The sequence below is a fragment of the Marmota monax genome, unplaced genomic scaffold (genome assembly GCF_021218885.2).
Source record: "Marmota monax isolate L192 unplaced genomic scaffold, Marmota_monax_Labrador192_F-V1.1 WCK01_AAM20220418_F8-fsc00240, whole genome shotgun sequence".
In the NCBI taxonomy this organism is placed as follows: domain Eukaryota; kingdom Metazoa; phylum Chordata; class Mammalia; order Rodentia; family Sciuridae; genus Marmota; species Marmota monax.
The window spans coordinates 1,101,349-1,127,119 of NW_026693696.1; positions in this window are offsets into that span (position 1 = coordinate 1,101,349).

Here is a 25,771-nt window from a genome sequence, read left to right on the forward strand (position 1 = left end):
TCTCTTCCAAACCAAAGCCCTATATCTTCTATCCTCTCTCAAATAAATTTTTATATTCTACTAGGCAATTTATAATTCATATGTAAAATTTATCACCATTTCTCTCTAGCCTCTAGTTTGAAGATTTAAAATATCTGTTTCCTTTATTTTCCAAAACAAAATTAATTAGATAATCTATCAATTTCTATGTATTTATCTGCCATAAAAATCAGTGAAATACATCTGTTTGTGCCAGGTATGGTGGCACACACCTGTAATCCCAGAGATTTAGGAGACAGAGGCAGGATGATCACAAGTTGGAGGCCAGCCTTAGTAACTCTGCAAGACTCTAAGAAGCATAGTGAGACCCTGACTCAGAATTTAAAAAAAATAAAGTAAAATAAAAAGGCCTGAGGATGTGGCTCAGTGTTAAAAACCCTCTAGGTTCATTCACCAGTACATATGTGTATGAGAGAGTGTGTGGTATGTGTATGTGTGTGTATGTGTTTGTGTGTGTGTCTGTGTCTTTGGGTATGCTGGCTCTTCTCATCACTTATAACTGAAGATTTTCCTAACTATGTCACCTGCCCATTTAAAATATTATAGTGACTTCCAGATGCACAAAGCATAAATACCAGTGATACCATGTTTTATATATATATATATATATATATATATATATATATATATATATACATGTGTGTGTGCGCGTGTGTGTGTGTGTGTGTATATATATATATATATATTATGTTTATATATATATATATATATACACACACACACACATATGTATACACATACACATATATCCATGATCAATAATAAAATCATTTAAAAATTGTAATTTTTTTCCTGTGAGGATTTGGTAATATTAGTTTTGTTTGCATCTGAGCTTTGTTGGATATAAAAATGTTTTCTGCAGATGTCTTAGGTCAGTATTTTCATAACATTTTGTTGTTGAGTGTCTGAGACACATGATTTTACAATAAGGATTCTTGAATCTCATTCTGGAGCATAGAAATCTTACTCTCTGAAGAATGTTTTTCTTTTTTACAGTACTTTAAAGCAGCATTCCCTAAGGTTTCTGTGTAGTCTGAAATGTCATGCAGCTGTCTTGTCTGGAATTTAAATTTTTAAATATCTTTTCTATTCTTTGAAAGTTATACTCACAAACTTTTCTTGATTATTCTTTTTGCTTTTCTGCCACATTCACTAGGTATTCACATAATTTGCTATTACCAGAACTATAAATGCAATTTCCTCCTCTATTGTGAAGAGATAATATTTTCAAGCAGATTGCTATTTCCTAGGCTTTCTCAATTTTCATGATATTCTTATTACACTAAGATAGCAAGAATTTCAAGTGGCTTTTCAAATGTGGTTTCAATTACTTGCCACCTACATGGCTTTGAGTAAATTTCCAATAAAGTAGATTTATTGTTACTTCTTTGCTTTTTTTTCATTATCAAATTCAGTTTGATTATATTTATTTTTTAAGTAAATAAAATAAAGATGACAGTGACCTTTAGGAGTATTGTACCATATTCATAGATAAAATTACTAAATAAATTTATTGGAATAAAGACAGGGAAGCTGCATTGCTCAAGGAAAATATATTTTTTAGACTAACCTTGGAAAGACCAGGGAAAGATGCAGAATAACAGAAAAACACAAATAGTATTTTCTCAGTGTATGTGTGTGTGTTTGTTTATGTGTGCACTGACATTTTAATGATTTACACATTTCTCAGTGTTTTAGATGGTTATAACAAAACATGACAATAACTAATGTGAGAATATATACAACTCATCTCTTAAAAATTTATTCAGATGATATAAATTTTAAATTCTATAACATTGACAATAACTCTCTGAATTGAAAAATTATAGGTTATCAGTGTCCCTCTTTAGTTAATGTAATGATTTTCTTCTTCTCTTCATTACCAAGCATATAAATGATGCAAAATTATATTTCACGTTTGAATTCCTAAAGAAGTAAGCTAAAGCTTGTAACCAGGCAGTGGATTGAGGCATTGTCTCAGACTACTGCTGCTCTTCTAGACAGCCTTCGAGAGCCTCAGACCTTAGTGACAAGTCCTTCTCTTCTTAAAGTGTACACTGTTACTGGCTCTTCTCCATGCTTCTCACTGAAGGTTTGTTCAACCATGTCATCTGCCTTTTAAAATCCTACAGTGACTTCTAGATGCACACTTTATCAAAACCAGTGATGCCCGAATATAAATACCTATCTGTGCATCTGTCAAGGGTTTGCCTCTCCAACTCACCCTACAGCACTCCCTTCTTCATTCAAGGGATCACTGTCTCACTGAAATCTCTTCTATCTTTAATCAAGGAAAACTTATCTCTCCTTTAGGGCTTCTGAGGTTTATCTACATCATCTTTAAAATATGCCTTTCCTGGTTCTTGGGTTGAATGATAAGTTATCATTCAGACCTCAGTTTACATGTCATATCCACCATGAAGGCTTCCATAGCTACCCTATCTCCACCCTGTCATAACTCTAATTTTAACCACCATGAATTTTCCATTAATTTTCATGACATAAGGCATGAAATTAAGATCACATATTATATGCAGTCTTGATATTCTGTCAAACCAAGAGTGTGAATGGCCTTTCCTCAAGTTCTCTTTCACATTCTGCTTCTGTGGATAAGGCACTGTCATCCAGTATCATTCCTTATGAAGGAGACCTGGCACTGTTACTACTGAACCTAGATCAGGGATTTTTACTTCTTTGTTACTTTGAAGAATGATATAGCTTCCCATAGAGCCATGGAAAACCCTCACAGGTTTGATATTACAAAGCCAGATTCCTATGGCCTCTACTGTTTTGATCTTATCTTGAGCACAATGTGAGTGTGACACTCCTTAGCATGAGTTGTCTTCCCTACCCTGGTTGAATCTGTGAGTAAATAAAAAGGCTGTTAACATCAGTAATTTATCTAGAGTTAGTCATCCCCTCAACTGTGTTGTCTAGAACTCCTCATTTACTGATGGGGTGAAGTAGAAACAGAAGAAACACCATTTTATTTATTAATTTGTGGGCTATTTGCCTACAATTATATAACTGAATGCTTTATCTCTCTCCTTGACTTTCATATCTTTGGATCCTTCAATAATATAGCATTACTAAGGACTTTGAAAAATGAATAATTATCCAGATATCCCTTTCTACCTGACATTTTTACAAATGTTTATACTATAGATGTTTACAAATACAGAGACATAAAGATTTACCAAAAAAAAAATGCCTCTGCAAGGTATAGATGGTATAGTTTACTGATAGAGTATTTGCCTTGCAAGTGTAAAGCCCTGGCTTTGATTCCTAGAAAAGCAAAATAAAGCAACAAGAACAACAAAAGTATCTGTATCAACGCTAAACAACATGAGCAATTTCTGCTGGTAAACCTGTAATATGAAGATTCTGGACATAAGAAAGCACAGTAGGTTAATGGATTTCTAAAATGGCTGAAGATGCCCCAATGTATTACCAAGATTCAGTGAATATTATGTTATGACAAATGTTGTAGCTGACCACAGAATAGTTTGATTACCATGGGTGGGCCCATTGCAATAACATAGCCCTTAAGTGGGGATAATGTCCTGCTGATAGCAGATGAGGATATCAGAGAGATTTGAAGGGCAAAAAGGATTTGAGGAACTCCTTGGGTTTGTCTTTTATAATGTCCATCCTATGGCCCCTTGGCCTTCTGCTGTTTTGCCAGTATTGAAGCTCTTAACTACTCCTGGGTTTGAATGTGGAGCGGGGAAACAGGTGAAAGAATAAAGGTTATCTCTCCATAATAAGAATGAGCACTACTGACTTTCAATGAGAAAGGGGGACTAGGCCCCAAGACTCATAGAACTATATTTAGCCAGCGATTTGAATAAGATTAGTAGGATTTTCCCCCCAGACTCTCTAAAATGAGTGTGTTCTGAGTGTTACATTGATTTCAGACTTGTGAGGCCGTAGGCAGACGATCTAGTCAAACATGTTGACATCTAAATTACATACCAACAAGATAACATTTCATATTATATTAAGCTATTAACTATATAAAATTTGTTATGTAATAATACAAAACAAATATAGCCATATCCACGGAGGAAACAACTCTGTAAATCATAGATTACAGAGGAATGAGAGGAAGGGACAGTTACAGAATATACGCAGCTTGGGGGTGCATCTGAGATATTAAATATGGAGTATTCAGGTTATTTGGCCTTATTTTAGGCCACATCCTCATTGGGGAAGCACAAGAATCCAGATAATACTGCCTTTTTCTTGAGAAGCCAATAGTAACTATTGGGAAAAAGAGAAACCTGGCCCTGAGTGAACTGGAGACAGTCAGTAGAAATTACGCAGCTACTTCACATGAACAATTGGTCACAGTCCCACTTCTCATGAAAACAGGGCCAGCTTCTCATGCTTCACAGAAACCCAGGCTAAGCTGAACAGAATCAAACTCAGTGGCATTTACTAAACCATGACTTAGTAAGGAGGAAACCATTATAAAAAGGGAAGTTGTGAGTCCCTCTGCAAGCTCAGCCAACCTCAAGATAAAAGGAAATATCAATTGCATGATTGTCTTTGATAAATGACATCTTTGGAAACATAGTATAGAACACTACACACATAAAAGTGTAACTGGTTACAAAAAAGATAACTAATTAAACTCAGTAGAAGTACTTATCAGGATCAAAAAGAAGCTAAGGAGCCACAGCATGTAGATTGACAGGCAGAATTTCCTCAGAAACAAGATTAGGAATCAAGAATTTTATGGGAGAAACTGAAGACAGGGCAAAACCACGAGAAATCAGGAAAAAAGCCTGGTGTGCTTTCTCTGGGTAGGGAGCCTCGACGACAAATTTTTGATAATTCCACAGAAAACAGACACCTAGACCTTCTCCCCAGCATATGTCTGAAAGACACTTCAGTTGCCACGGGTGAAATTAACTGAGAGCCAGTACCAATTTCCTAATATACACTATTTTCCTAGAGCTACAAAATCCCAGTTTCAAGTGTTCCAAATTCAGATGAGGATCCTGATAAATCATTGTCACCTCCCAATTAACCTAGAAAAATGTTTCTGCCTCTACATAATCGTTTTATCCGTTACTCTTCACATAATGGATTTTTGGTCCACTGCAGAGTGGATAATGACATTAAGAGCCTTCCCTTGTTTTTAACAGAAGTCTTCGTGCTGAGATACAAAGATTTCTGTCATGGCCTCTCTTGCAAATTGATGTTTAGTGAATTAATGTTGTGTGTATTTGATATGAAACTATTTTTAAAATTTATTTTTGACTATACACTGAGCAGGAAACATGAGATAGATATCAGCATTTTTTATTAGTTTCAACTATTTTATGACAAAATTGAATTCTTCTCTATTCAATGGAGTCTTGAAGTTTATGCCATATATTTATCAATTTCTTGTTATGTTTGAGTTATAGCTGTAACTGAAGTAAAGGAAGATCAATATCGTGCTTACCCTTTATATAGTAATGAGCTGAACATCATCTTATTTAATAAAGATAACCATGAGCTCTGAAAAAAATTAAATAGATTTAAAAATTAATGATTTTACCAAAGGTAGGTCTCTAGAGGGGTTATCATAGGACATCGTCGGCCAAAATAAATTAAGAAAAAGGAAAGTCAAATTGAAGAGGAATCCATGAGTTTATGTTAATATTATTGAGTAGACAAGGGAAAACAATGGAGTTAAAAGATGAATATAAAAAGATCATCATAAAATAATATCCCATGAGAGTTCCCAACCTAGACAACAGGGTACTTGCAACCCTGCTTTGTTTATTTTCATTTTCATTGGGAGATGTAGATATTGATTCTGCTTCAATTTAAATTTTTGACTTTTCATATTATGCTTTTAAAAGAAATGGTCCACAAGATTCATATGTATTTTAATATCCCCCCTAAGTATTTACAGGAATAAACCAAATACTACTTTATTCAGGACATATTAGGTTTTTGTTATTTATAGAGATATATTTTTTTTTAATTTTTTATTGTTGGTTGTTCAAAACATTACATAGTTCTTGATATATCATATTTCACATTTTGATTCAAGTGGGTTATGAGCTCCCATTTTTACCCCATATACAGATTGCAGAATCACATCAGTTACACATCCATTGATTTACATATTGCCATACTAGTGTCTGTTGTATTCTGCTGCCTTTCCTATCCTCTACTATCCTCCCTCCCCTCCCCTCTTCTCTCTCTGCCCCCTCTACTGTCATTCATTTGTCCCCCTTGTATTATTTTTCCCTTTCCCCTCACTTCCTCTTGTATGTACTTTTGTATAACGCTGAGGGTCTCCTTCTATGTCCATGCAATTTCCCTTCTCTCTCCCTTTCCCTCCCACCTCTCATCCCTGTTTAATGTTAATCTTCTTCTCATGCTCTTCGACCCTACTCTGTTCTTAGTTACTCTCCTTATATCAAAGAAGACATTTGGCATTTGTTTTTTAGGGATTGGCTAGCTTCACTTAGCATAATCTGCTCTAATGCCATCCATTTCCCTGCAAATTCTATGATTTTGTCATTTTTTAATGCAGAGTAATACTCCATTGTGTATAAATGCCACATTTTTTTTATCCATTCGTCTATTGAAGGGCATCTAGATTGGTTCCACAGTCTTGCTATTGTGAATTGTGCTGCTATGAACATCGATGTAGCAGTGTCCCTGTAGCATGCTCTTTTTAGGACTTTAGGGAATAGACCGAGAAGGGGAATAGCTGGGTCAAATGGTGGCTCCATTCCCAGCTTTCCAAGAAATCTCCATACTGCTTTCCAAATTGGCTGCACCAATTTGCAGTCCCACCAGCAATGTACAAGTGTACCCTTTTCCCCACATCCTCGCCAGCACTTGTTGTTGTTTGACTTCATAAGGGCTGCCAATCTTACTGGAGTGAGATGGTATCTTAGGGTGGTTTTGATTTGCATTTCTCTGACAGCTAGACATGGTGAGCATTTTTTCATGTACTTGTTGATTGATTGTATGTCCTCCTATGAGAAGTGTCTGTTCAGGTCCTTGGACCATTTGTTGATTGGGTTGTTTGTTATTTTATTGTCTAATTTTTTGAGTTCTTTGTATACTCTGGATATTAGGGCTCTATCTGAAGTGTGAGGAGTAAACATTTGTTCCCAGGATGTAGGCTCCCTATTTACCTCTCTTATTGTTCCTTTTGCTGAGAAAAAACTTTCTAGTTTGAGTAAGTCCCATTTGTTGATTCTAGTTATTAACTTTTGTGCTATGGGTGTCCTATTGAGGAATTTGGAGCCCGACCCCACAGTATGTAGATCGTAGCCAACTTTTTCTTCTATCAGACGGTGTGTCTCTGATTTGATATCAAGCTCCTTGATCCATTTTGAATTCACTTTTGTGCATGGCGAGAGAAAGGGATTCAGTCTCATTTTGTTGCATATGGATTTCCAGTTTTCCCAGCACCATTTGTTGAAGATGCTATCCTTCCTCCATTGCATGCTTTTAGCCCCTTTATCAAATATAAGATAGTTGTAGTTTTGTGGATTGGTTTCTGTGTCCTCTATTCTGTACCATTGGTCCACCCGCCTGTTTTGGTACCAGTACCATGCTGTTTTTGTTACTATTGCTCTGTAGTATAGTTTGAAGTCTGGTATCGCTATACCGCCTGATTCACACTTCCTGCTTAGCATTGTTTTTGCTATTCTGGGTCTTTTATTTTTCCATATGAATTTCATGATTGCTTTCTCTATTTCTATAAGAAATGCCGTTGGGATTTTAATTGGCATTGCATTAAACCTATAGAGAACTTTTGGTAATATCACCATTTTGATGATGTTAGTTCTGCCTATCCATGAACAGGGTATATTTTTCCATCTTCTAAGATCTTCTTCTATTTCTCTCTTTAGGGTTCTGTAGTTTTCATTGTATAAGTCTTTCACCTCTTTTGTTAGGTTGATTCCCAAGTATTTTATTTTTTTTGAAGATATTGTGAATGGAGTGGTTGTCCTCATTTCCATTTCAGAGGATTTGTCGCTGATATACAGGAATGCCTTTGATTTATGCGTGTTGATTTTATATCCTGCCACTTTGCTGAATTCATTTATTAGCTCTAATAGTTTCTTTGTAGACCCTTTTGGGTCTGCTAGGTATGGAATCATGTCATCTGCAAATAGACATAATTTAAGTTCTTCTTTTCCTATTTTTATGCCTTTAATTTCTTTCGTCTAATTGTTCTGGCCAGTGTTTCGAGAACTATGTTGAACAGAAGTGGTGAGAGAGGGCATCCCTGTCTTGTTCCAGATTTTAGAGGGAATGCCTTCAATTTTTCTCCATTCAGAATGATGCTAGCCTGAGGCTTAGCATAGATTGCTTTTACAATATTGAGGTATGTTCCTGTTATCCCTAGTTTTTCTAGAGTTTTGAACATAAAGGGATGCTGTACTTTGTCGAATGCTTTTTCCGCATCTATCGAGATGATCATATGGTTCTTATTTTTAAGTCTATTGATGTGGTGAATAACATTTATTGATTTCCGTATATTGAACCAGCCTTGCATCCCAGGGATGAATCCTACTTGATCATGGTGCACAATTTTTTTGATATGTTTTTGTATCCGATTCGCCAGAATTTTATTGAGGATTTTTGCATCTAGATTCATTAGAGATATTGGTCTGTAGTTTTCTTTCTTTGAAGTGTCTTTGTCTGGTTTAGGTATCAGGGTGATGTTGGCCTCGCAGAATGAATTTGGAAGTTCTCCCTCTTTTTCTATTTTCTGAAGTAGCTTGAAAAGTATTGGTATTAGTTCCTCTTTAGAGGTTTTGTAAAACTCTGCTGTATACCCATCCAGTCCTGGGCTTTTCTTAGTTGGTAGTCTTTTGATGGTTTCTTCTATTTCCTCAATTGATATTGGTCTGTTTAGGTTGTCTATATCCTCCTGACTCAATCTGGGCAGATCATATGACTTAAGAAATTTATCGATGCCTTCACTATCTTCTAATTTATTGGAGTAAAAGGATTTAAAATAATTTTTGATTATCTTCTGTATTTCTGAAGTGTCTGTTGTGATATTGCCTTTTTCATCCCGTATGCTAGTAATTTGAGTTCTCTCTCTTCTTCTCTTTGCTAGCATGGCTAAGGGTCTGTCGATTTTGTTTATTTTTTCAAAGAACCAACTTTTAGTTTTGTCAATTTTTTCAATTGCTACTTTTGTTTCGATTTCATTAATTTCAGCTCTGATTTTCATTATTTCTTGCCTTCTACTTCTTTTGCTGTTGTTTTGCTCTTCTTTTTCTAGGATTTTGAGATGAAGTATGAGATCATTTATTTGTTGGTTTTTTCTTTTTTTAAGGAATGAACTCCAAGCAATGAATTTTCCTCTTAGAACTGCTTTCAATGTGTCCCATAGATTCCGATATGTTGTGTCTGTGTTTTCATTTATCTCTAAGAATTTTTTAATTTCCTCCTTGATGTCTTCTATAACCCATTGATCATTCAGTAACCTATTGTTCATTCTCCAAGTGATGTATGCTTTTTCCTTCCTTCTTGTATCGTTTGTTTTCAGTTTCATTCCATTATGATCAGATAAGATGCATGGTATTATCTCTACTCCTTTATATTGTCTAAGAGTTGCCCTGTGACATAATATGTGATCTATTTTTGAGAAGAATCCATGTGCTGCTGAGAAAAAAGTGTAACTGCTTAATGTTGGGTAGTACATTCTATATATGTCAATTAAGTCTAGGTTATTAATTGTGTTATTGAGTTCTATAGTTTCCTTATTCAACTTTTGTTTGGAAGATCTGTCCATTGGTGAGAGAGGTGTGTTGAAGTCTCCCATGATTATTGTATGGTGGTCTATTAGACTCTTGAACTTGAGAAGAGTTTGTTTGATGAACATAGCTGCACCATTGTTTGGGGCATATATATTTATGATTGTTATGTCTTGTTGGTGTATGGTTCCCTTAAGCAGTATGTAGTGTCCCTCTTTATCCCTTTTGATTAACTTTGGCTTAAAATCTATTTTATTTGATATGAGTATGGACACACCTGCTTGTTTCCGAAGTCCATATGAGTGATATGATTTTTCCCAACCTTTCACCTTCAGCCTATGTATGTCTTTTCCTATCAAATGCATTTCCTGTAGGCAGCATGTTGTTGGGTCTTTTGTTGTGATCCATTCTACTAGCCTGTGTCTCTTAATTGGTGAGTTTAAGCCATTAACATTTAGGGTTATTATTGAGATATGGGTTGTTCTTCCAGCCATATTTGTTTATTTATGTTACTAAACATGGTTTGTTTTCCTCTTTGATTATTTTTACCCCCTTTACTGTCCTACCTCCCACTGTTGGTTTTCATTGTTATTTTCCATTTCCTCTTCCTGTAATGTTTTGCCGAGGATGTTTTGAAGAGATGGTTTTCTAGCTGCAAATTCTTTTAACTTTTGTTTATCGTGGAATGTTTTAATTTCATCTTCCATCCTGAAGCTTAATTTGGCTGGATACACAATTCTTGGTTGGAACCCATTTTCTTTCAGTGTTTGAAATATGTTATTCCAGGATCTTCTAGCTTTCAGAGTCTGTGTTGAAAGATCAGCTGTTATCCTGATTGGCTTACCCCTAAATGTAATCTGCTTCCTTTCTCTTGTAGCTTTTAAAATTCTCTCCTTATTCTGTATGTTGGGCATCTTCATTATAATTTGTCTAGGAGTGGCTCTCTTATGATTTTGCACATTCGGCGTCCTGTAGGCTTCTAGGATTTGGGATTCTGTCTCATTCTTCAAGTCTGGGAAGTTTTCTTGTATTATTTCATTGAATAGATTGTTCATTCCTTTGGTTTGAAACTCTGTCCCTTCCTGTATCCCAATGACTCTTAAATTTGGTCTCTTGATGTTATCCCATATTTCTTGGATGTTCTGCTCATGGTTTCTTAACAGTCTTGCTGAGCTGTCTATGTTCTTTTCAAGTTGAAATACTTTATCTTCATTGTCTGATGTTCTATCTTCTAAGTGTTCTACTCTGCTGGTAGTATTCTCAATTGAGTTTTTAAGTTGGTTTATTGCTTCCTGCATTTCTAGGATTTCTGTTTGTTTTTTATAACCTCTATCTCCCTGTATAGTTGATCTTTTGCTTCTTGGATTTGTTTATGTAATTCATTGTTGAAGTGATCTTTCATTGTCTGATTTTGCTGTCTGATGTCTTCCTTGAGACTCCAGATCATCTGAAGCATGTATATCCTGAATTCTTCATCTGACATTCCATCTGTTGCAGATATTAACTCTTCTAACGTTGAATTGACCTGCATTGCTTGTGGTCCTTTCTTTCCTTGTCTCTTCATACTGTTCGCGTTTCTTTCTGCTTGGTGAAACCTTGTGCTATTGAATTTTCCCCCTATATATTTATATTGGTCTTGTATAGTTGCAAAGTCTCCCTCGCAGGCGCTGGCGGCGGCTCTGCCCCTCCTCCAATTGGGGCAATGTGCCTACCACGCCGGCAGGCCGCTGGGCCTGTTCTGCCGGTCGGTAGCAGGTCCGCCTACCTTGCAGGCGCGGGGGGGGGGCGGCTCTGCCTCTCAGCAAGCTGCTGCTCCTGTTCTGCCGGTGGGTCGCAGGCCCGCCTACCTTGCAGGTGTGGTTGGCAGCTCTGCCCCTCCGCGGGCCACTGGAGATATATTTTTTAAAATATATTTATTAGGTGAAAGAATATGTGAATATTGCAGGATAATGTTCATGCAAGGAATTTTTTCATTTTGTGCACTTCAACTTTCTCCATATATTTTGTGTAAGAGGGAATATTGTTTTAAAGCAAAAAGAAAGATTATGATCTAAAGTAAATTTTGAAAGAATGCAGTAATCTGTAGTGCTCCTAGTAGGGAAACTGAAAAAGGAGAAGCATTTTAATTCAGGAGTTCAAGATTAGCCTAGGTGACATAGCCAGGCACAACTCAAAAAAAATAAAATAAATAAAATAGAAATAATGAAAATATTTTGTTGAATGTTTGAGTAGGATAATGAGCAATAAATTTGAAGCATTCTAAATCTTTTTATATAAACTTCTTTATAGTAAAAGAAAACTTTCTAAATGAAATGCTAGAACATAGGATCAAATATTGACTGTAGTCTTAAAGATAAAACTAATGAACCTGAATATATAAAGAGCTAGTAAAACTAGTAAATCCACTGCTGGATTTAAAAAGGCAATTCACAACACACACACACACACACACACACAAACACACAAGTTTTATAGCAATTAAAGTTATTAAAATAGATGCTCTAATACACTCTAATGAGGTAGTGTCAATTAAAACAAAATTGAGCTAGCAGCTCCAGAGGCTGAGGCAGAAGGATCTTGAGTTTAAATCCAGCTTCAGCAAAAGCAAGGTGCTAAGCAACTTAGTGAGATCCTGTCTCTAAATAAAATACAAAATTGGGCTGGGGATGTGGCCCAGTAGTCAAGTGCCCCTGAGTTTTTTTTTTGCCCCAGTACCAAAAAAAAAAAAAAAAAAAAAAAAGAACATTTTTCTATTAGATCAGCAAACATTTTTGTCTAATAACTTCTAAATTTTAATGTAATAACTTCTAAATTTTAATGATGTTTGGTGATAAATAATCATTCTTATACATAATTGATTTGGGGTGAGGGATAAAATATTTTAGAGTAGAAACTACAGTATCAATTAACACTAAACACGCACATATTCTCTCAACTACACAACATAATTTAGTTATAGAATATATATAAATTATCAAAAATTCAATATATCTGGAATACATCAGTTTTAGTTATAATTTTAAAATCTCAAAAAATAAATGCATATGAATAATGTAAAAGCTGGGTAATGTAAATAATGATTAATTTGAATATTAAAATAATTTAAAGAATTAGGTACATACACACTTAGTGATCTGAAATATGTCCATTATTTTCTGCTTTGTTGGATAAGTTTCAGAACCATATGTAGAGCACAATAACCTTATTCTAAGTACATGTATGTTTGTATATGTTGTTTTAAGCACATATATATGGATTTTTCATATATGAACAAAATCTAGAAGCTTATATAGCATATTATTTTCTATATCCATAAAACTTAATTGCAAAAACTGTAGACACAGATTTTTTTTTTTTTTTTTTTGTGATGGACATCATTATCCAAAGTACATGTATGAAGACATGAATTGGGTGTCACATATTTTATATTCAAAGAGATATGAAAAATTGTGTTCTATATGTGTAATAAGAATTGTAATGCATTCCACTGTCATGTACTTAAAAATATAAAATCAATAAAAAATAAGTTACATATTTACTATTTATTTGCTATATTTTTATATAGATATTTTACCATAATTTATATATTTGTGTTGTAAAAACTTCTTTAAAATATCAATTAGTAATATGGTTTATTATACTATTAATATAATACTGTGACTTCAAACTCATAACATGAAAAAATAAACTTTTTTACTGTGATTGTCAGTTTTGACTCCTAACCATGTGAATATTTAGAGAACAGATGCTATTTCAAGAACAAAGTAAAAATAAAAATTAAAAAGGTGGATTTAACTGACAAATTTGAAGTCTTGAGACAATATTTTATTAGAAAGAAAATTAAACTCAGAGGTTTCTAATTTCAGGCAATATAACTTTAATTTTAATTCTTAAATTTCCTTTGATGTAGAGAAAAATATATAGGAACTTGCTTATGTCAGACAGAAGTCAATGAACTTCTTAGAATCTGATTTCAAATTAGTAAAAAAATAGCTCCTGAGTTGTATATATAATTATTGGATAAAAATGCATGTTTTTATATATATATATATATATATATATATATATATATATATATATATATATATATATAAACATTTCCAATCATATTTCTAATACTTTATATAATGGCATTTGAGAAGAAAACAGAAATTAAAAATGGAGGGGAAAAAAAAAGACAAAACTTTGGCCAGATAAGCTCTCAACAATTCAAAGAATCTCTGCCTTTTGTAAAATAAATAATGAAATTAAATTAGTTTGTTTGAAAGAGTGACCTTCCAATATTTTAAGGTTGACTTTGTGTTTATTTAAACTTTCTAAATAACTAAAAATAACTCTTTGCAGGATATTTATTTATAAGAAGAAAATTGCTCTGGGACCTTTTCAAATGAAACAAAGCAAACTACATTTTCTGCATATAAATATGGTATCACCTAGTCTTGATAAAAGTCAACCACAACTTCATAGAGAATGTTTTCCTTTCTTTGAGGTAAAAACCTAATTCCTGTTTCTAGTTAGAATAGCTTCTAGAGTATAATTAACTTTTTGAGATTTACTGTAGCTGCTTTCTTTTCTTATTGCTGAAAAAAGTTATTGAAATGATAAATGTATGTGACTGTAAAGGAAATAACACACAGAGAGAAGGTTAAATTTATTAAAGCAAACAACTAGATATAATTTAAATAATATTTTGTTAGGGAGACCACTTCCAACATCTCTCCTTCTAACTACCATAATTTCTCAGAAAATGTTCAGCATTTAGTTTATTCTTCATGAGTACTGTTGCTTGGATTTATTTTGTGACCTAAACTTCATTTTTTGTGCTGGACCACTTTCAGAATTGGCCTCAGAGTTTGATATCACCTGTTCCCAATAGGCATACTGTCCTATCATCTTCTTCTGAGCTCTGCTGCTCTGGGCTACATTTCCTATCTCTGAGAGGCATCATAGTCATGATGTTTTCATCATTCTTACTGTTAGAGTATAGTCAGTATACACCTGATTCCTTTGTTAACCTTTTTCTAAGTGAATCTTGATGTACTTCAGAGATGTTGATTTAGTTCAGAGCTCTGAGTTCTTTGATTAACTCCAAAATCTCATTGAGTTGAAAGAGAGTTCTTTTACAATCTGCAATTTTAGCTTCTATCCCAGTCTGCCAATCGCACTTGAGCACTCTATCTCCCTCTCTCTCTCTCTCTCTCCTTCTCTCTGCCCCCATATGCACACACACAAACACACACACACACATACACACACACCACACAAAACACCCCCTCACACATAATTGACAATCCACAGATATTTTATTTATATATACAAGCACGTATGTATGTATACACACATGTGTATATAAGTATGTATATTAATAATTACAAACACATTGTAAAATTCTAATTTAAATCTCATATTACTTGGATAATCTTTATTATGACTTTATTGTGGGTGCTACATATTGGCTATATAAGATAACAAGTTTTATATTTAAAAATAATTAATATAGTATCATCTAGTTTTGATAAAAGTCAACCATAACTTCATAGAGAATGTTTTCCCTTCTTTGAGGGGAAAAAAAATAAAATGAATTCCTGCTTCTAGTTAAACTACCTTCCAGAGTGTCAATAACGTTCTGTAGAAATGAAGACATACACTTTCATCTTCACCAGTATCTTGAAATTTTTAAAATAATCTGTCATTAGTTTTCATGTCATGAATTTTTTTTTAAATTTTCAATTTCAAAACAAATCCAGAATAAACTAAAAGGCATAATAATATTACAAAAATTCCCACAGATAGCAATCCCCTCTTATTCATGGTTTTGCTTCCCATGTTTTCAGTTATATGTGATTAAATGTAGTCAAAAATATTAAATAGATAAACAATATTTGGTCTTCAAAATATTAAAAGGGAATTTCCCAAAATACACAATTTATAGGTTTTGAAAAAAATGCTATTAGAGCATGTTATTATAATTGTTTGATTGTATTATTGGTTACTGTTGTTAATTCTTTTTCTGCCAAATTTGTACATTGAATTTTATCATTGACGTATGCATAGTGGAAAAACATATTACATATTCCATAGAAAGTTTTCACTGGGGGTTTCCACCTGGTGAGTTATGGGGAACTACCATATCCTTCATTTATGCTCTTCAAAATTTTAAATTATGTAAGTATTGGTAAATTGTCATAAATTATTGTATAACTAAAAGCTAACCTACGTATCTTCCTCAAATTTATTTCATTTTCCTATTAATTTTCTTTCTCTGGGAGAGGTTCCAATATGAACTAAGTAAAATATTTAGGAGCCATATTTAGGTAGTGTGGTCCAACACAAATCCTCATTGTTTCAATATTTTTTGTGACCTTTAAACTTGAAGAGTATTTACTAGTATTTTGTAAACTTTTCCTTAAAGAGGATTTATCTGATTTTTTTCCTGATTTTGTTATATACTTTTATTAAGAATACAGAAGTGAGTATGCCCCAAAAGGTAACATATTTCAGGAGATAGATAATAGCAGTGTGATTCATTATTGATTATATTATTTTTTATACTTGCTTAAGGTGTGCTATGGTAGGTTACTTAACATTGAAATTATGTTTTTTAATAAGTAATAAATATCATGTAGAAAGAAATTTTGAGAATATGTAGGCAGTTTCTTGTCATGTTTGAACTAGTTAATTTTGGCAAAAATCTATCTCAAACTCTATTTTTAAATAAGACAAAATAGTCATTTAATTATTCATTGAATCACAAGACTATCTAGACTATAAATTTATTTTGGTTAATGATATTGAGATGCTTAGCCATGTACACTTTTATAATTTGACAACAAATTCAAAATATTACAGTGATATATCTGAGAAAATGAGACAAAGGATGAATATAGCTATAACTTTATATCACTGCAAAGTACATGGTTTCTAGGGACTTTTGGAACCTACTTAAAGTAGGCAATAAAGAGTCTTGATGAAAACGAAAACTGAATATTAGTACCTATTTGATACAAAAGTAAAATAATAGCTTACTATATTATTTCTACTGTCCTATGGAACATTAATAGAACTGAATCATCTTAAAAGTGAATAATGATTTGGAAATGTATGTGGAAATATACCCAGTAGTATTTATTGCAGAGAAAAAAAAAAGTTTTTCTAAAACTGAGTATACAGATTTGACAAAAAGATGCCAAACTTTGCATATACTATAGCAGCATTGGGAAGGCAGATTTTTTAAATTGATCTGAAGTCTTAAGATCTGAATTCATGTTTTAGAGCTATGAATATATATTAAACATGGATGATAACATAGTTGAACTTTAGCAGAACAACAGAAAATTACCCAATCTGTGTATGCTCTTAGTGACAATCATATTATTTTAGAAAACAGATTTAATTGCAAATTTTAATATATCATGTACACATGAAAAAACATGTCAGCATATAATTCAATCATTTTAATTGACATTACTTATCCATGTTTCCCAAGTAAGAAAGTTAAGATGATATAAGTTTTTTTTTATGATTGTTGGGAATATGATCCACTATATTCAAGGAAATTAAGTGGAATAATTTTCTGAACTAGACTAGTAAAGGAGGGCTCACCATGAGCACCAGATAGGTAGTACATGGATTTTACAAATTATTCATATCTTTGTTTTCTAACCCAAAGAATGTACTCCAGCCATGTCATTTCTGTTCAATAGTTTGAAGCAAGGACATGAATACACATGAGGAACATACTTTTGGATAACTTGTATTTCATTTCACAGTTTAAATCACTTGGCAAATGAGTGCTCAGCAAATACCTAGACCCTAGTGTAGTCATTCTTGGTTACCCTACTAATAGCATCTTCACTAATAAAAGCTTAATATTAGGGAACCCGATCATTTTTTTTTCTGAAAAATAGTATACTACCTATCCACAAGAATTAAGGTATATTAGAGTAAGAGCTGCCATTTTCATTTAAGTGAATTCAGAGAGAATGAATTCTAGTGAAAAAGGGAAAACTCACTGCTTTAAATATCACATTTTGAAACAAGTTATTGTGTATAGATTGATTGCCTTAAAATATTTTTTTTTTTTGTAATTTTGAAGTGGATTTAATAGTATTCCCCCAAAATTTATGTTTACCTATAACCTCAGAATACGACATTATTTAAAATTTTTTTTGCAAGGAAATTATTTAAGGATTTCAAAATGAAACTATCTTGAATTTTGCCAAGGCCCTAAATCCAGTTCCTTATAGAAGAGTAAAGAGAGAAATACATGTTAAAGAACCTTTACAGATGGAGGTAGAGATTGGAGTTATGTTATCACAAGTTAAGAAATGTCTGGGATCATCAAAATCTGGAAAAGGCAAACATTCTTCTCTAAAACTTAAGTGGGAATATACCTTTGTCAACATCTTTATTTTGGACTAACCTGATCCAGAACTGTGAATAAACTTCTTTCATTTTAAGCCACCTAGATTTGGTAGCAAGAGTGAAAAGTTGATGTAACAAATACCTAAGAATGGAAAAATGCCTTTGGAACTGGATAAAGAATAGTAGTTGGAACAACTTTGAGACACTTGACAGTTATCTAGTTTTCTTCATTACTGGTGTTTCACCACTTCTTTTCTCTTTGGACCTGGCTCTATGGCTAGTACCTCTAGTTCAGGCTATGTTCCGTGAAACAGGGCATTGCACATTTATATTGATTCTTGTTATTCTGTATTTCATCCTGTGTCCAATAAGGCAACTACTTATGTGTTGCATTATTTATTTCCAACCCTTCAATAATCATTATCTTGAGAAAATGATATTAGAATTTCCAAAACTCCATGCATAAATTGCCTCTGGACCACGCAGGAATCAAGAGTTTTGTTGTTACTCTGTATTTATCTTTCCTTCCAAATCACATTTTATTCTATTTATTTATTTAGTTATTTGTTTGTTTGTTTTTTGGTGGTGTTGGGGATCAAACCCAGGTCCTTCTGCATGAAAGGCATGCACTCTACCAACTGAGCTATATCTCCAGCCCCCCTCCACCCTTTTTAATATTTTTAGTTGTATATAGAAATAATACCTTTATTTTATTTATTTATTTTTAATGAGTCATAGTCATTCGAGTGAATATTACTTCTCATAATGTCAATTATTTGCTCTTGGTCAACTGAATTTTAGAACATGGTCCTAAGGTCTTGTACGTCTTCCCAAGTCTTCCGAACCTCATACAGAGAGTCCATTTGTAAAGTTTGCAGAATCCACAGAGAACCATCTCACATCTACCAAACTCTGGCTACTTGATTCAGACTTCCAGCTTCTAGAACAGTGAGTTAATAAATTTCTGTTACTTTAAGCCACGGGTTCATGGTACATTGTTAAAACAGCCTGAGGAAGGTGAAACCAACTTGTCAATTTTTGTTAATTAACTCAGATTTCAAAGCTACCAATCAATCTTTGTCACTTGATGTGGTCTTTCTCTTGACTCCTCACATGATTTTGGTCATGCAAGACTGATGATTTTTTTTTCTTTCAGAACAATATTAAGTAAATAACTTTAAAAAATTAGTTTCTTATAAACCCTCTTTGTCTCCAATATTTTAAATTACTTGCATTTCATCTATTTTCTCACCTTTATAAGACTTTTTCCAATTTTTTTCAGTGTATTTCCAAAACACAAACTTAATCCTAAAAGTTACATTCAAATAAATGAATTCATAAATACATACTGATATCACATATGTGCTGATAACAATACCAGGTACTAGGGATATAAGACAGCCAAGAACCAGATCCTCCTACGTTATAGTTTGTAGTATGTAACTATTTGACAATGCGATAAGCATTTGGAAAAGAGTGATGCAGAATATCATGCTATTTTTGTTCTGAAATTTTGATTCATTAATATTACCTAACTAATGATAGAAAGAAGTCAAGTTAAAAAGAGTACAATTCAATTTTCTTACATTATAAAGACTCTGATATTGAAACTAAAGAAGTACATGTTACACATATGATATATATAAGATACACATGTTCAAATATGTTCTTTTATTTCTTATTGACAAATAAAATTTTAATATATTTATGATGTGGTATTCTAAAATATTTATAGATTATATAATGGATAAATAAAGCTAATTAATATTTGTATCACTTACTATACTTATTTGTCATGAAGATTTTAAATCTACTTTCCCAGCAATTTTTTTATTCTAGTATTTTCCTTTCAGGTTCTTCAATATTTAAAGTCCTTAGTGAACTCATTTATCTTTTAAAAGCAAGTTTATCTCTTATTTCTTATATTTACTATGTAATAAAGGTTTTTAAATGATATTCACCTTCCATAGATATTCCTTTATTATAATTCTGTGTTCTAAAAGGATCACTTCACATATATCTCAGGATAATGAATGCTTACTGTTCAAATAGGAATTAAGTTTGCCTTCCATTATACAAGTAAAAGTCGCTAGATCTATGTGATCTTTGGCAAGATATTTAATGTAAAATACTTAGTTTCAATGACAATGAAGTGATATTATTACTTCATTAACATATTTGAAAAAAGTGTGAACATATTTAAACAATTACAAATAGAAATATTGATGGAGGTTCCTATTTCTTTCATAATTTTTAAATATTTTATAGACTCGTGCATAATTTTTAAGCAATAAAAACAAAATAATTAATTTTAATTATCTTTTCACAATTTCTAGTACAATAAACTCCATAACATGACTCTTTTTATATTAGAAAATATTTAATTTTAAAACAGTTCAAACAGCAGTAGAATCTATATGTAAATATATAACAATTATCTATATTTAATTATCTAAAGGAAATATTCCCAAAATCTTCACACACAAATGTCATATTTTAATATATATTAGTGGATAACTATTAACCTAAACTGAAAAGAGGAACTGCTCATTCTTATATTAAAATATTTGTAGACAAGGAAAAAAGAACTAATGTAATAATATATTAAATCTTAGTTCTAAGTACTTAAAATAATGTTTATCATATATATAAGGCTTATGAATAACTTCACATATTAGATTTTGGGAAAATTTGAAGTTTTTAATATTTTTTACTATAAGTTGCCTAAATTATGTACGAGTAATGTGTGATGGCTAGAAAATTCCAAAGAATATATAATCCTTTAAAATATGCAAAGTTAAGTAATTTGAATATTGTTTTAAATTTATCTTTCATACCAGAAAATCACTAGGAAAATTAATTAAACAAATTGTTTCTGATAATTACTTTATCATAATTTTAGTCAGAAACAAAGGATTTTGTTAGCAAGAATTTATAATATTATTGACATGTCTTCAAGCATGAACTGGCAAGATTTCTATTTTTTTCTACAAAATATATTTTAACGAGGCTGAAGAAATTATCTGAGGGATAGTTATCCCTATGTGAGATGTGAGTTGAAGTTTATTTGCAATATTCTCACTTGTGTTGGTATAATGATGCCAGGCTAGAAATATACCTACATTCTTGAACTCTGGCAAATATGCTTGAACCTGGAATCTATATTCAAAATGTGTGTATAGAGTGCATGGCACACTGAATACACTAAGGAATATATTTACATGATTTCTTAACTTTGTCAATTATTATTTCTTGACTGGAAAAAAATTGTGTGTATGGTAGAGAGATGAGAAACTAAGAGAATCATTTTCATGAATCCAGGTAATAAAAGGGAAAATATTTTACATATTAAGATTTGATTAATTTATATTTATAGTCACTCCTCCTTAAATTGAACAATCATTAAGGGTAATATTTTGAAATGCTTGTATTACCTGTGCAAATATTTCTATACTTAATTAGAATTTAGATGTACTAAACTCTGTGTTTCATTTTTCTTTCTTGGATTTTTCTTTTGGGTACAATACATGATTAATGATTCTTTCTGTGAGAATCTTAAGACAATAAAATGTCCTTTTAAAATACATCTTAAATATTTTATTTTTACTTTACCTTGGTGCTATAATCTTAATTTAACTGTATTATGATTTGCATTTGAAAACATATTTACCCTATGCTCTTTGAATATATTATTTTGTTGATCTATATTATTTATCATTTTGTACTAAGAATGTTATTTCTTATTCTATCATAGATAACATTAATATCCATTTTGTAGTTTGTCATTTCCTCTATTGTCTTTGAAACATTTTAAATATAAAAAGCATTTTCAAATATATATATATATATTTTATTCCATTTGTTTACAAATAATCTTTTTATTTTGGTAATATTTTTATTAATGATATTATAAATAAATTTAAGAAATTCAATAGAGTATAATGCTATTTTCTCACAAAGACCTGCTGTATTTTTTTCAGTGATACTTTGTGAAAAAACTTTTTCACATTTTCAAGACTTCCTTGAAACTAAATATGGCCAGAGAATTGATATTGTCAATGACATGTGAACCGAAAACATATGGACAACTTTTCAACATTAGCCATAAAACACTTCTGTATCAGCTATTTCACTGCATCCCCTTCTGTCCGCCCAATAGTTGAGCATAGTGAATTTACAAGCCATGTGTTGAACATGGCAAAGTCCCAGGATGAAATGATTCTTAATTTCTGAATCATTACAAGAAAGATAGAGACAGACAGACTAGAAAACTTGTTATGGACATTATGTGCCAGAGTAATAAACTCATGTAACCATAAAACCATTTGTTGCCCATTTATGGTACTTCCAAATTTACCAAGTACAGTTCTTTCTAACAGTCATATTGTGTTTATTTACAAATAAGGAAACTTATTTTCTCAAATATGTTTAGCTGACTAGTTCTCTTCAAGTTTCTTTTAACATGTTATTATAAAACCCAAATGTAAGAATATATCTTAAAAATTCTGAAAGGGCTGGGGATGTGGCTCAAGCTGTAGCAGGCTCGCCTGGCATGCATACGGCCTGGGTTCTATCCTCAGCACCACACACAAATAAAAACATGTTGTGTCCGCCGAAAACTAAAAAATAAATATTAAAATTCTCTCTCTCTCTCTCTCTCTCTCTCTCTCTCTCTCTCTCTCTCTCTCTCTAAATTTTACTAAAAATTTACTAACAAAATATTAGTATTTTAAAAAATCTTATTCTGAGGCCATTTCTACCTGCTCTGGAAAAGATATCGCCAGGCACTGTCTTGCCATTTTACAGTTAATTTACTCATTGGGACTAATTAAAAATTGTTCATATAGAGTACATTGTCATGAACTCATCCTGTATTGAAAAATGGCATTTATAATTATTTTTTCTTCTCACATATTTAGAGTAACAGTAGAAAAGTAATATTATTGATAAAGAAACAAAAAGCAGAAATATTAAGGTATAATAATATGTGATATGGAAGAGAGTTTTTAAAATATCCATCTTTATCCTCTATTTGTTATGATGTGGCTAGAAAATGTTGTCCAAATCTTTTGTGTCTAGGTAAGAATATGTAAAGTTTTCTAATCTTTAAAGGGTCAGCAGAACACATATGATGAAAGGAGACATATAACCTCTCAGTCCATACTTTCCCCAAAAGCAAAGTACCCACAGGGGCACATGTGGAAATGACTTAAAAAGCTGTGGATAATTGAAGAAAATATGATATATCCACACAATGCCATATCATTCATTTACCGAAAAGAGAAGTTTTGTCACGTGGTACATAGTGAAAGAATCAGAACACTTTATGAAAAATGAAATAAACCAGTCACCACAAGATCAATGGCACATGACTTCATTTCTATGAAGTATCTGAAGTACACAAATCTATGGAAGCAGAAAATACTCAGGGGTGTCAGGTGCTGGGTGAATGAGAAAAAGGGAAATTGCTATTCAATGGAAATAAAGTTTAAGTCATGTAGGACATAAATATTCTGGAGAATGAAAGTTTATGCTTTTGTTTCTTTTGTGTTATTGTGCTTAAAGTAAATAATACTGTATGATAGAGTGAAGATTTATAATGGTAAATCACACAATACATGCTTTTTATCACAATTTTCCAAAATATTAGAAATTAAGTAGAATTAATATGTCATTTATAAAGAATATCTCTCTTGTCTATTAGATTAGCATAACTCAGCAAGAGTTAACTTGTCTTACTGTCCAGTCAATTATGGTTCAAAAGAATTTTTATCAATTGAATTCCTCAGAATCACCTTTTTTTTTTTAAATCTCACTAGAAAATAGTTTTTCAGTTGTTGACAGGTTTCCCAATTTCTGGTACATGAAAATTGTGGGGTTTATTTATGGTCAGTTTTTCTGTTAACTGTTATTTGAATCTAAAAGCATTTCTCATTATTTTCTTTACCATTAAACTGAGATTTTCATATGACTTCAATGAACTTGAGATAAATTCCAGTACTCTATTTACTGCCCCAAGATAAAGTGTTTTTTTCTCTTTACTGGCAGATGACCTACTTAAATCATTGTTCTTCACAGAAGAATACAAATTATTTGTCAAAATTTACTGTTTTCCACAGAGATTCATTAATAAGAAACTCAAAAAAATTACACTTACTTCATTTTTTTTGTCATTTGAAATCTTTTCAACTTGAAATTATTCTGTATAAAGAACATAGTTACTCATTTGGTAGGTATAATACATTTATTTAAGGAATTGTTTTTTTTTTTCTGAATGCAGTAGTAGATCAGAAAACTAAATAAGAAACAAAACAATGCATTGACCACTTAATAAACATCAAGGATGTGTATAAATATCTATAATGCTTTGTGTCTTAACTCAGTAAGTTCATTTTTGAGATCATCCTATTTCTAGGAATCAATAATAAAATACTGCTTTCTGCAATGAAATAAGGATGTTTCAATTACTTAATTTTACAGTCATATCAAGGCTTCTTAATAAATTTGAGACATTGGAAATATTTTTCTAATTTTTATACTACTCAAATCAATGCATTAATGTCGGCATATACTTGAAATACAACATATTTTATTTTTATGTTTATACCATAAAATAAATCAATGCATTACACTGAGTTTTATTTTTTTAAATAATTAACATGATCAAGGTACCATTTTCATACAAATTAAACTTTTTTAGGTATATGCTTTAATAAATTATAAAACTATATGACCATTCAGTATTACCTTATAATGATCATGAACCATTCCTATAATCATATGAGGTTTTCTTTCATTTTTTAAAATTATTATTATTATTATTATATGTCAGTGGAATGAATTACAATTCTTATTACACATGTAGAGCACAATTTTTCTTATTTCTGGTTGTATACATAGTATATTCACACCAATTCATGTCTTCATACCTGTACTTTGGATAATAATCATCATCACATTCCACCATCATTAATAACCCCACACTCCCTCCCTTCCCTTCCAACGCCTGCCCTGTCTAGATTTCGTCTATTCCTCCCATGCTCCTGTTCCCTATCCCACTATGAATCAGCCTCCTTATATCAAAGAAAACATTCAACATTTGGTTTGGGGGATTGACTAACTTCACTGAGCATTATCTTCTCTAAATCCATCCATTTACCTGCAAATGCCATGATTTTATTCTCTTCTATTGCTACAGTCAATAACTTATACTTAACTGACATATATAGAATATTCCATCCTTCAATAAGAGAATATACTTTCTTGGCAGCACAGGGATCCTTCTCTAAAATATACCATATACTATACCACAAAGCAACTCTTAGGAAATATAAAAAAAGTAGAGATACTACCCTGTGTTCTATCAGATCATAAAGGTTTTCTTTCTAATTATCCTATCCATCCATATCCTATCTTTCAGCCTCAATCAATCCCCCTTGCACTTTCTTTGATGAAAGATGAGTTTTGCCTACTTACAAATTTCAAAAAAGTAAAACGTTGAAGTTTAGACTCTTTTGTCTTTTTCTTCTCTTACTCAGCATGCTATTTTTGAGATTCATCTTTGAGGCTGTGCTCAGCTGTTCTTTTTTTTTTAAATATTACTAGGTAGTATTCCTAGCAATATTATG